At 35.0% G+C, this 11,407-nt stretch overlaps 1 pseudogene; it reads right to left on the bottom strand.

The window, feature by feature from the left end:
* Positions 1-9,343: 9,343 nt before the first annotated feature.
* Positions 9,344-9,832, bottom strand: LOC148201585 (secreted RxLR effector protein 161 pseudogene; annotated as a pseudogene).
* Positions 9,833-11,407: the final 1,575 nt, after the last annotated feature.

The following is an 11,407-nucleotide window of genomic DNA, read 5'->3' as shown; positions in this document are numbered from 1 at the left end:
CAACATAAAAAAACTCCCAAATTCCCATAAGTATAATGACTTTCCTTAACTCATGCCTTAGTCTTCTCTCAAACTTTTGGCATTTGCATAGTTCAGTCATGTTTTGAGTATAAAATCTTGTTGGATACTCGAACCTAGCAACATAGTCGTGCACGAACATCTCTCCTTGGTGCATGGTCATGAAATCTAGCTCCCTTTTGAATTTAGCATTATCCGGAAAATACTTCTCTAAAAACCTCTCTTTGAAGTTTTCCCATTCAAATTCTCTCATCGAACTTCCATCATCTATTGCATGTCAACCCATCAATACTTAGCCTCTCAATTCAAAAGGTAGGATACGAACCCCAACTTCTTTTCTTTAAAACAAGGTCCTAAAGATATTATCCATCTCTCGGACCCAAGAATCAGCCTTATCTGGAATAGTCTTTCCAATAAATTTAGTGTGATTATGTCTCATAAATTTGCCTAATTTGGGCTGATCTCGAGCTCCACTAACTACGTGTTGTTTTTGGTAACATTAGCCATCATTTTAATGGCCTTAGAGACTCCCTTCGTCTTTTTAGCGGGTTGCCTATGAGAGTGGTTTAGGTTCCTAACTCTATGCGATATTCTAGACACACAAAAATGAAGTTACATGAAAAACACAAATAGTTACTCAACGACACATTGGACTCTATAAAATATGCATATAAGAATCACGAGCTCACTTCCCAGCATACCCCTAAAAATCATAACCTGTCTTTGATACTACTTTCACCCGCAAAAGACAAAATGAAGAACACACACGAAGTGAGATAAAAATGAATAATTGTCTCTTGTATTTTTAATAAATGCTATTGCTTGCAAAGTTTTCAACATTCATGCAACAAGCAAAATATACCTTTATATAACCCTACAAAGTGGTTAAATGATTTTTAAAAGTACGCAACAATAACAACTAAAATAATGAAACTCACATAAAAGATTGTTGGTCCATCAAATGATATAACATTTAATAAAAGATTTAAAGAATAATTTTGATGTATATTTCAAAGAGTAGAGTACCATATATATACATTCAAGGATCCTATAATTCTTCATCTATTAAAGGAATGACAGGTGCACAAATATGCACAAATTATAATAATATCGAAATTATAACTAACACAATATTTGATTGCCTAATATCCTTTAATAGAATATTTGACATATCTTAACACCCCCACTCAAGTTGGTGCATGGATATCACACATTCCCAACTTGAATAGAGACTCATTAAACAATCTTCTTGACACTTCTTTGGTGAGAACATTAGCCAACTGCAATTCTGATCTTACAAAAGGAAATGAAATTATTCCAACTTCAAGCTTCTCTTTGATGAAATGTCTATCAATCTCCACATGCTTTGTTCTATCATGTTGCACAGGATTGTGAGCAATTGCTATAGCTGAAGTATTGTCACAGTACAAACTCATAGCTTCATTTTGTTTAAAGCCCAAATCTGATAGCACATTTTTAATCCACAAAAGTTCACATACACCTAGTGCCATGCCTCTGAATTCTACTTCAACACTAGATCTTGCTACTACAGGTTGTTTTTTACTCCTCCAAGTTACAAGATTCCCTCCTACAAAAGTAAAGTATCCAGAGGTAGATCTTCTATCATCTTTTGAACCTGCCCAATCTGCATCAGTGTACCCTTCTACCTTTAAGTTTTCATGATTTGAGAACAAAATTCCTTTTCCAGGAGCAGACTTCAAATATCTCAAAATCCTTTCAACAGCATCCATATGAAGCTTCTGTGGGTCATGCATAAATTGACTAACAACATTCACTACATAGGTGATATCTGGACGTGTATGGCACAAATAAATTAATTTTCCTACCAGCCTTTGGTATCTCCCTCTATCTATGCTTGCTGAATCTGAGCATTGAAAGAGTTTATGATTTTGTTCAATTGGTGTATCGGCTGGTTTACTCCCAAGCAGCCCAATTTTCGACAGTAAATCAATAGTATATTTTCTTTGGCATAGAAAAATACCATGTTTTGATCTAGCTACTTCAATACCCAAAATGTTTTTGAGGTTTCCAAGTTGTTTCATCTCAAATTCAGATGCAAGGTATTGTTGTAAACTAGAAATCTTATCTTGGCCATTTCCTGTAACAATCATGTCATGTACATATATAATCAAAGCTGTAATTTTTCCTTTTCCTCTCTTAAAAAATAAGGTGTGATCAGACTTACTTGCTCTATAGCCAAAAGCCTTCATAGACTTGGTAAACCTTCCAAACCATGCTCTTGGGGATTGTTTTAATCCATATATAGCCTTCTTTAATTTGCAAACCTTCATTCCAATTGAATCAGTCATGCCTGGTGGAGAATCCATATAAATTTCTTCTGAAATTTCTCCGTGTAGGAAAGCATTTTTCACATCAAATTGTAGAAGAGACCAATCTTGGTTTGCAGCTAGCGACAAAAGTATTCTCACAGTATTGAGCTTGGCTACTGGTGCGAACGTCTCTTGGTAATCTACACCATAAGACTGAGTGTAACCTTTAGCCACAAGTCGTGCTTTATACCTCTCAATAGTTCCATCAACTTTATGCTTAATTGTAAAGACCCATTTGCAGCCCACAATTTTCTTCCCTCTTGGAAAGGACACAAGATCCCAATAGTTTTTTTCTAAAGCTTCCATCTCCTCAACCATTGCTTCGGTCCATCTAGGATCTGCCAAAGCTTCCTATACATTACTAAGAATAGAAATTGAAGATAATTGAGATACAAATCATGCATATGACTGAGATAACCTGTGAGATGACACATATTTACTAATGATATATTTAACTTTGGCTTGGAGGCCTGGTTCATATTTAGCTGGAGGTTGACCATAGTTAGAACGAGGTGGAAGAATATATTGAACAGTAGTAGACTCAGTGTTTGATGTGCTGGTGGTCTCACGCAGACAAGAATCAATTCCATGATCAATTTAATCTAAATTAGTATTATCAGAGATAGGATCAGAAGGTACCTCTGAAGAGTCAAGTTGAACCTGTGGAGAAAATTGAGCCAATTGGTTATGATCAGAAGACACCGTATTATCCAGAAAAGAAGGGTCCATATTTAGGATTGGCTCACTTCCTGCAGAATGATCCTCACACAATAATTTATCTTCACAATCAAACATACCAACAACATGATTATGCACTTCACTTTCATTGTCTCCCTGAAGTGGAGAATCACCATAAAAAAATTCATGCTCATTAAATGTCACATCCATAGAAATATAAAATTTCCTTGATGGTGGATGGTAAGCACGATAACATTTTTGAGTTGATCCATACCCAACAAAAACACATTTGATCACCTGTTCTTCAAGCTTTGTACGTTGATGTGGGTGTAAGTGAACATATATAACACAGCCAAAAATATGAGGTGGTAAATAAACTATGGGAGGAAGGATACAATGATCAGACAACACATCAAAAGGCCTTTGAAAGTTAAGCACACTAGAAGGGGTTCGATTAATTAAATAAACGGCAAAGCTCACAGCCTCACCCCATAAATGAGATGGAACATTATCATCTATCAAAAGTGATCTTGTCACCTCTAATATATGTTTATTTTTCCTCTCAGCCATTCCATTTTGTTGTGGTAAATAAGGACATGTAGTTTGATGCAAGATGCCTTTAGAGTTCATGAACTCTATTAATTCAGTCTTAAAATATTCTCCTCCATTGTCTGATCGAATGACCTTAATAGATGTGTTAAAGTGTGTAACAATCAAATGATAGAAGGAACGAACCACATCACACACATCACTTTTATATTTAAGCAAATATACCCAGGTTACCCGAGTACAATAATCAACAAAACTGATAAACCATTTTTTTCCATTATGTGTAGATTGCGGGGCAGGGCCCTAAACATCTGTGTGAATTAATGAAAAAGGAAAATCAGTTATGTTATTGCTTAAAGGAAACACAACACAATGATTTTCTGTCAAAACACAAGTTTCACAAAAAAAATCAGAAATATTGCATTTCTGAAATAGTGATCGAAATAATTTTTGTAAATAACCAAAAGAGGGATGTCCCAACCGTCTATGCCACAACCAATTTCTTTTTTGTTTTTATCTTGTATGTGATCGTTCGCAAGACAAACCAATCCTTTTTTATGGTCTGATTGTGAGACATTTTCAAGATAATACAGTCCTTCACTCTCTCTACCACTAGCAATCTTCTCCTTGGAATGGATGTTCTGAAAAAGGCAATGGGTTGGGTAAAACAAGGCAACACAAGAATGTGATTTGTTTAACTTGTTGACGGAGATAAGATTACAGTTTAATGTAGGAACAAATAAAACATTAGGAATCGATAAGGAGGGTGAGAGGGATATAGTACCTATACCTTCAATAGAAGATGAGATCCCATTGGCATTAATAATAACAGTTTTAGAATAATTAGAGGAAAAATTAGTAAATATATGAGGATCACACAAGTCATATGATCAGTAGCACCCGAATCAATTATCCAATCATTATCCTTAGTAACATCAGAAAGATTAAGGACAGAGTTAGATATACCTGACTTGGTCACAAATCCGGCAGCAGTAGAAATATAACTCTTGGAAGCAGTGGAAGTTCTAGAATCATGTTTCTCTGATTGATTGTCATCAGAAGAAGACATCAGAAATATTCAATGAAAAAAGCATTGATTCCTATATCGTAGAGGATATTAGTGTTGGCTCTTGATACCATAATAAAAGATTTAAAGAATAATTCTGATGTATATTTCAAAGAGTAGAGTAGCATATATATACATTCAAGGATCCTATAATTCTTCATCTATTAAAAGGAATGACAAGTGCACAAATATGCATAAATTATAATAATATCTAAATTATAACTAACACAATATTTGATAGCCTAATATCCTTTAATAGAATATTTGACATATCTTAACAACATTGAGTCATTAGAAGAATACTATTTCACGACATCTACAAATATTAAATGTCCTATCTAATGCATAATCACTACTACCAAAAAGTGCACAGATAGCGCTTTTATTTATCATAGATAACGTTTTTTAAGCACTATCTATGTCGGCGCTATCTATTAATAGATAGCGCTTCTAAAAAAATGCTATCTATTATTGTTTGACAATAGACAGCGCTTATTTAAAATAGCGCTATCTATTGGTGGCTAACAATAGATAACACTTTTTTAAATAAACGCTATCTATTGGTCTATTTTTTAAAAAATAATAATTTTTTAATAAAATATTTTGAAAAATATAAAATATTATTTCATAAAAAATATAAAATACTGGTTTTATTATGTACAAACATGCCCTATTTATTGGTTTTATTATATAGAAAAAAATATAAAATATTAAGTAAAATATGACAAAGACAAAGATTTCAAAGAATATTTATTAGTATGAATAAATACTATTGGTACAATATATTTCAAAATATAATCGTTAAATTGTCTAGTACGTGTCATGACATGACATTGCTTCATAAGACAATATATAAAATCATAGCATATATATATATATATATATCCTATTTGTACCTATGAGCATGTACATCAAACACTACATCCTATAAATAATTCAGTACTTAAAGATCTACAATATAGTAAAATTAAAGGTACTAATAAAAGAATATATATTTTTTTTGTTAAGAATGAAGAAAAACATAACAACATTCAATGGACTGTATAAGAATATAGAATTGATAAACTAAAATCTTGGTAAAATAAAATCAATAGTGTTTGGAAAAGTTCATTAAGTGGGTTGCAAAGAAGTTTTTCATGTGATCATAAGACATGAAAAGCCAACGTGAATAATTGAAAGGAGTAAGGAAAAGTATAAGGCAATAGAAGAAAAAGTCAAGAAAAATCATGACTCAAAGTAAAGTCATGACCTTCGGCTCGAGTAAGCCCATATTAACCTTCGAACTAGGCTGATCCATCTCGAATTTTTACTCAAACCTGCTCATGAGTGTCTAATTTAAGTGAATTTTAAGATGATTTTTTCACTTGTTTTGATTATCGATAAGTTTTAGTTAAATTCACTTTAATTTAGTTTGTTTTATAGAGTACAACATTGGAAGAGAGAATCTAAGGAAAACTAGAAGAATTGAATGAAAATGTTGCAATTTGAGCAAAACTTTAAAGACGTGACTAAGCGAAAAAATGAGGTTGGGTCACAAGGAGAAAACCCCTTGGAAGAAGAAACCTTAAGCATTAAACTTCCAGTTGAGCCATGGAGACTTCTTCCTAGAGAAGATATCTTAGGAGTTGGGCACTAAAGCATGAGACTGAGCTAAAAAGGAAACCTACATGGAAAGGAAACCTTTATTGCTAAGCCATGCAAGTGCAACTGAGCACCCTCATGGAAAATTTATAAATATAGAGTTATACCTATGATTTGAGGAGCTTTCTAGAGATATATTTTCTTAGATTATTCTAGGGATTTTAGAAACCTTTTCTCTGTATTTCCTGAACATCTTTACAAAGTATAAGAGGGATGACTATTGAAAGAGTTGTAATGTTTTCATTGATCATGATGAGCTAAACCCCTCTTGTGTTTTGAGATTTATGATGTAACCCTTTGAAACTCTTTTGTACTGGTACTATTTTATTTCTTAAAGTATGTTTCATTTGCATGTTTATGAATTAGTTTATGTTTGTTATTGGATGAGTGAGAACCGGTTCCAAGTTGTGGTCCAAATAATTCTCTTAGTGTTATTAGATGCTAGGAGTATATCCAAGGCTCTAGTCGGTTATAGAGTCCTAATCTTAATGCAAGTGATTCATTAAAACATTCACTGATGGATCATTCTGAAGTTTGATTATCTTAGGCTTTAGGTGTTAGGAATGAACCTAAAGTTACATTTAAGAGCACTTTCAGGACATGAATAATTACTTTTTTTATGAATAATAACTGAACTAGTAAAAGAGTGGGACAAAGTGGTGAAATCTAACCTCAACATATTTTTGTTATATTGAAATAAACTCTTTTATTAGAATCTGTTTTGATACATTGTTCACACAACCCAAACACTCTTTTATTTAAATCAAGAATATTTAAACATTATGTATTCTTTCAAATCTCTATGGATACAATACTTTTTGTACTATATTTACCTAGTATACTTGCTTGAAAATTGATTGCAGAAAGCAATCAAACACCATGTCTTGACCTTTGGCTTGAGACCACTCATCTCAACCTTCAACCTAGGTCAACCTATAACAACCTTCATCCCATGCTGACCTATCACAACATTTAGTTAAGGCCAACCCATCACAACCTTAGGCCCAAAGAGCTTGTCACAACCTTTAGACTAAGTAGGGTTGTCCCAACCTTTGGCTTGTGTTGATCCATTTTAATCTTTGACTCGAATTGGACTGTCATGACCTTTAGTTTAAGTCAGCTCATCATGAGTTCTACTCGGATTGACTCGACACAACCTTCCTCTAGGTTAACCATCACAACTTTTGGTCTGGGTTGATCGATCTCAATCTTTGGCTCGTGTCAACCTGGGTTAACATTTGACCCAGGTCAACCCAATTTGACCTTGAACCTGGGTAGGCATTTCAAGAGCTTCAGTTTGAGCCATCCTTTCATGACATTCGACTTGGGTCATCCAATTGCAACCTTTAGTCTGACTAACTTGTCTCGAATTTTGACTTAGGCTGACTCGTCTCAACCTTCAACTCGAGATTGACTGTTTCAACCTTCAACTTGGGTTGATCATTCACAACCTTCAACTAGGGTAGGCCCGTCACAACCTTTGGCTCATATCAACCTGTCCTAACTTTCAATACAGGTCAACCTGTCATGACCTTCGACCCCAGTCAACCCATCATGACCTTCGACATGGAGCAATCCATCTCAATTTTTATCCCAGATCGACTCGAGTTAACATTCAACCCATTTTGCCCCGTCGCGACATTTATCTCAACCTAGCTTATCATGACTTTTAGCCTGTCATGACCTTACATCCATGTCTGCTTGTCTCAACCTTCATTTTGACTTTCAGGTCGATCACTACCTTCAACTCGAGTCCACTTGTCTTGACCTTTGGCTCACACTAGCTTGTCTTAAGCTTCAACATTTGACAACTCGTCTTGACCTTTGATCTGACTTGGACTATCTCGACCTTTGGTTCATCCCTATTCATCTCGACCTTTGACCATGGTCGATTCGTCTCTAACTTTTCACAAGCCAATTTGTGTCAATCTTTTGTCTAGGATAAACCATCATGACCTTTGGTTTGGGCCAACTTGTTCTAACCTTTGGTCTGACAGCCTTATCTCGACCTTTGATTGAATCAACTGGACTCAATGTTTGGCCCAAACTGGCTTGATTCAACCTTCGATTTAGGCTGACTTTGCTATAACTTTGATCCAGGTAGATCGGGTGGACCTTCAAGTTCTATAGTGGGGTCAAACCCACTTTGGCCTAGATCCTAACCTACTTTAAGGAGTTTTGGGAATTGAAACTTTGTTTTGACCCACCCATTTTATGACCCTATAAACGAGAGCTTATTTATAAGTGGATCAAGATTGACCTAGGGTCCATGGATAAAAGAGACACCTCTCTAATCATAAGTACTAAAAGTTGGTCAGGATGGATCGGGCAAGTCTTCACGTCAATTAGCTAGACTCCAAATGGTTGGTCTCTAACTAGTTGGTCTGAGGAGCTTCTTGTGTGTCCAAACTGTTTGGATGGTACATGTAGAAGGTACACTGATGCTAAAGTTAGTAAGTGACCAAGCGAAAAAGCACTAGTTGTCATGATGCATGTGGTGTGCATGTATCTGAGAGTCATACCTTGGACATTTATTTATAGTAGATGTTATGGGCTTTTACCTTTTTACCGGCCTAATCACAACCCAATTGTTGGTTTAAAAATGAGAACAACATAAAAAACAAAGGGAATAAAATACTAAAAGTGGAAGAGTATAAGAATTGACTAAGATAAAAATAAATGCTTTCTCCTAAAGTTTAGGAATACAAAAGACTTATTCAATCAAAAAAAATTTAAAGATAAACTAAATAAAGATGCCACGTGTAACAACGTGCATATCAAAAATAAATATCTAACACTCCTCCTTGAGTTTGCAACTGCAAACTTCAATCTTTTTTCTTAAGAACTCAAACTTGTTGACTGGAAGTGGTTTGGTGAACAAATCTACAACCTGGTCTTCAGTTTTGAAATAAACAAGAACAATAGCTCCATCTTTCTGTACTTCTCTTGAGAAGAACAACTTAGTGTTGAAATGCTTGGTTTTCCGATGAAAGACATGATTATGGGAAATAGCTATTGCAGCTTGGTTGTCTACAAAAACTTATGTGTTTTCCTTCTGCCCTATGTTAAGATCAATTAAAATTTTTCTCAACCACAAGGCTTGGTTAACAGCAGCTGTAGCAACAACAAACTCAGCTTCTGCTGTAGACTGTGCAACAATTTCTTGTTTCGTCGAGCTCCATGAGAAAACACCCAATCCAAAGCTAAAACAGTACCCTAAGGTACTCTTCATGTCATCAATTGAACCACCCCAATCACTATCTGAGAATCCTGTTAACTTAAATTCTTCAGTCCATTTGAACTTGATGCCAAAGTTGCGAGGGCCTTTGACATATCTAATCACCCTTTTTGCAGCCTTAAAATGCATTTCACTTGGAGAATGCATAAACCGGGATAAAATGCTTATAGCATTTAAGATGTCAGGCTGAGTTGCTGTAAGGTACATCAAACAACCAACCATGCTTCTGAAATATGTTTGATTTATCTTCTCGGTTCCATCTTCCTTGCATAACTTTTTATTTTGATTCATCGAAGTGTTCATTTATTTGCATTCTTCAAGTTTAAACTTCTTCAAAATCTCCTTGACATATTTCTTTTGACAAATGAAGACTTCATGTTCTTCTTGTTTGATCTCCATGCCAAAAAAAAAGATCATTAAACCAAGGTCTGTTATCTCAAACACCTTCATTTCTTTCTTAAACTTCTCTACAAGCCTTGTGTTGCTTCCTGTTACTAAGAGATCACCCACATAAAGTGAGATGATAAAAATGTCAGCTCGATCATGCTTAACATACAGTGTTGATTCGGCTAAGCTTTTGACAAATCCCAAGTTCAACAAGTGATCATCAATTATGTTGTACCAGGATCTTGGGGCTTATTTCAGCCCATAAAGAGCCTTTTTGAGTAAATAAACCTTATCTTCTTCTCCTTCCTTCACAAAACCTTGGGGTTGTTCAACATATATTTCTTCTAGCAAAAAACCATTTAAAAAAGCTGATTTAACATCAAGTTGATAAACCTTCCAATTTCTTTGAGCAGCTATAGCAAGTAACAACCTAATGGTGTTCAATCGAGCAATTGGTGCAAACGTATCTGAATAGTCTGTACCAAAAATCTGTCCATAACCTTTCACTACGAGTCTTGCCTTGTGTTTGTTGATAGAACCGTCAACATTTAATTAGTTCTATACACCCATTTGACCCCGATTACTTTTCTGCCTTGAGGTTTTTCCATAAGAATCTAGGTTTGATTCTTCTCGATCATTGACAACTCCTCCTTCATTGCAGCCCTCCAATGTAGAATTTTCTTTGCTTCTTCATAATTTGCAGGTTCACACACAGAAATATTGCATCTTTCATAAATTTCAGATAGCAATATGGCACCTCTTACTAGATCATCATCTAGTAATTCATTTTGCCAGCTTTCATCTTCACTTTGTCTTGTGTTTGAGGTTGAAGATTTGAACTTCACATCTGTAGAAACCAAATTTTCCTTCCTTTTATCATCCCAATTCCATTCTTCATCTTCCAGAAAGTGAACATCCCTGCTAATAATTATTTTTCCGGTTTGCGGCTTAAAGATTTTATAGGCTTTGCTGACTGTACTGTAGCCTATAAAGATACCCGGTGATGCTCTTTTATCCAGCTTATCTCGCTTGCTTTGTGGAACATGAGTAAAGCACAAACAACCAAATATTTTAAGAAATTTCATAGATGGTTTGTAACCATGCCAAACCTCAAATGGTGTTTGATCGTTCAATGCTTTGGTGGGGAGTCTATTATGAAGAAAAACAGTTGTACTTGCTGCCTCTGCCCAAAATTCTTTTGGTAAATTCTTTTCATGCAACATGCATCTCGTCATCTCCAAGATGTATCGGTTTCTCCTCACTAACCCCATTTTGTTGTGGGGTATAAGGAGTAGTTAGTTGATGTTCAATGCTAGAATCCTCACAAAATTGATTGAATCTTTCAGATGTGTATTCAGTGCCATTGTCTGACCTTAAAATCTGAATTTTGAAACCAGTTTTGTTCTCAACCTTGGCTTTGAACTTCCAAAAAATTTCAGCCACCTCTGATTTGTCCTTGAAGAAAAAGATCCAACACAT

This window comes from Vigna umbellata, chromosome 3 (genome assembly GCF_029865625.1).
Source record: "Vigna umbellata cultivar VRB3 chromosome 3, Vumbellata_1.0, whole genome shotgun sequence".
NCBI classification, from domain to species: Eukaryota; Viridiplantae; Streptophyta; class Magnoliopsida; order Fabales; family Fabaceae; genus Vigna; species Vigna umbellata.
This window is presented reverse-complemented; position numbering and strand designations above follow the sequence as displayed.